Source organism: Hevea brasiliensis, chromosome 6 (genome assembly GCF_030052815.1).
Source record: "Hevea brasiliensis isolate MT/VB/25A 57/8 chromosome 6, ASM3005281v1, whole genome shotgun sequence".
NCBI lineage: Eukaryota > Viridiplantae > Streptophyta > Magnoliopsida > Malpighiales > Euphorbiaceae > Hevea > Hevea brasiliensis.
Window position 1 is genome coordinate 35301920 of NC_079498.1, and position 2811 is coordinate 35304730.

Here is a 2811-nt window from a genome sequence, read left to right on the forward strand (position 1 = left end):
GGAGAGTTCTTATCCGATTCTCAATCAAATTTTAAATATTTAAAGAGATCGGAGGAGAGTTCTTATCCGATTTTCAATCAAATTTTAAATATTAAAGAGATCGGAGGAGAGTTCTAATCCGATTCTTAATCAAATTATAAATATTTAATGATATCGGAGGAGAGTTCTTATCCGATTCTCAATCAAATTTTAAATACTCAAAGAGATCGGAGAGAGTTCTTATCCGATTTTCGATCAAAATTTCAATAAATATTAAAGAGATCGGAGGAGAGTTCTTATCCGATTCTTAATCAAATTTTAAATACTCAAAGAGATTGGAGGAGAGTTCTTATCCGATTTTTGATCAAAATTTCAATAAATATTAAAGAGATCGGAGGAGAGTTCTTATCCGATTCTTAATCAAATTATAAATACTCAAAGAGATCGAAGGAGAGTTCTTATCCGATTCTCATCCAAATTTTAATAAATATGGGGGGACCGGAGGAGAGTTCTTATCCGAGATTCCCCATCCAAATTTTAAACAGATTATCCTTAGAGACCGAGAGAAGCTTTTACCCGGATTCTCTCAGTTCCAAACTAAAATGGCACAATACGCAAAGTAACCCTCTAAAAAAAACTGTTACGCAACACCAACTCACTAAGGGTCGTCTCCTGTACTTATGTATTTGGGTAACCCGAAACAGTAAAAAATTAAATATTCCCTCTTATCAAAGGGATTAACATCTTCATTCTAAACCCCCTAGCTAGCGATTTTAATTTATAAAGAGCATAATGTTAAATCTGCTTGCCCTCATAGAGGGAAGAGGCGAGGTGCCTAACACCTTCCCCGCCCGTATACGGACCCCGAACCTAGAATCTCTGTTTTCGAAGTGGTTTCATTTTAATTTATTTTCACAACTGGTTTTCTTTAATTTCCCTCAAAATTAAAGTGACGACTCCTTACTCTTTTCCACTTCGGTGAGTGTTCGTCCAGGCGACCTCAAAATACCTTGCGACAGATTGGCGACTCCATTGGGGATTTCCCTGACTTAACCCCGGTCCAGAGGTCCAAAAGCAAATTTAATTTTATGATCAAACCGTAGTTAGGTGGGCTTAGTTTACAAAATTCTATATGTTAATTATTTTTATTTTTGCTAACCGTTTTACTTGTCCTGATTGTCTTATCCCCCACAGCACTCTTCGTCTAAAAAAAGGAAAAAGGAAAAAAAATCCCCATACTGGGAAGAGGTAAAGGTGTCCCTTCACACACTGAACACTCACACAATGTCCTCACATACTCCAGCCCTATGCCCGGGCTTTCTTACCCTTTTAGGAAAATAGGAGGGAGTCATGTAGCGGTACCCGTGGGTTTTACCCTGTTAGTATCCGTGAAGGCTTCTGCTCAGATTGAAACTCGTTCTATTTACTGTGATACCCGTGGAACTCTCCCGTTAGTATCATGGTGATAGAATGGGGCTCTACTGTTTGTAGTAGGGGCAGTCTGGGAACCTGTGGCTTTTAGAAAATTAGACCTTGAGCTAAACTATAACAATAGCTGGAAGCCGTAGCAAACTACCTCATAAGATAGAACTATCCAATTAGGTAGCACTTATCCGGTACCAAGACTCCCCCTATTTTAGGACAAAAGGGGCATACTTGCTCTTATCCTATTCTGTTTGTGTTTTCTTATGTTCTTATTTTTTAGGGTAATCTTGGATCATACTGTTAGGAGGACCTACACACTTTCCTACTTTGATAAACGTGTAGGTGTCACCCTGCTAACAGTATAATTCAAAATTACCTGAATTTATCCTGCTAACAAGTTTTCCCTACAGACATCACCGAATTAAGGTCTATAAAAGAATAAGCATCATTTTTAACATGGCATCCTCGAGTCAGTCGGCAGAAGAAGTTCTTAGACTGGAACAGAATGCTAAACCGTGGCCCGAACCGCCTCATAGTTTAGTGCCCCCACGAGGTGATGTCACCAGGGCACATACCAGCTTGTTACCTCCATTAGACCTAAGCAAAGTTGAGGTCAGAATGATCGATCTCGAGGGTCTATATAATGGTTGGAGGTTGCTTCCTGATCAGGTCAAGGCACAATTTGAGGAAAAATATGGAAGGATTGCGACCTTGATACGAGTCAAAGTCCAAGTCCCGGTATTAAAGGCCATGCTGTCGGTTTGGAATCCCAAGTATGGGGTGTTCTTCTTCAACGATATCGATACTACCCCCACTATGGAAGAATATCAGGCATTGCTAGAAATTTCTTATGCGGTGCAGAATCAGATTTATCTACACCTTGAGCATAAGCAGACCTGGAAATGGTTCGCACATATGTTGGGGATTCCCCCGGAAGAAGCAAAGGCGAGAGAAACTGTCAAAGGAAACACGCATGGATGGTATTGGACTTACCTCAAGAAGTGGTTGGATCAATACATCCAAGATCAACAATGGGAGCAAGCTTCATTGGCACTTGCTTTGGGGATCTATGGCCTGATCTTGTTCCCTGAGCCTTCGGGAATTATAACCCGCAGTGTAGTGGAAATGTTCTGGGCAGTAGAGAAACAGAGGGTCAACCCAATACCAGCAATTCTTGCGGAGACTTTATTGACTCTTACTTACTGCAGACAACAAGGCAGAGGATCCATTAAGTGCTGTTCTCAATTGTTGTTGTCGCAAGGTATTTTGCAGTCACCTGGACGAACACTCACCGAAGTGGGAAAGAGTGAGGAGTCGCCACTTTAATTTTGAGGGAAATTAAAGAAAACCATTTGCGAAAATAAATTGAAATGAAACCACTTCAAAAACAGAGATTCTAGGTTCGGG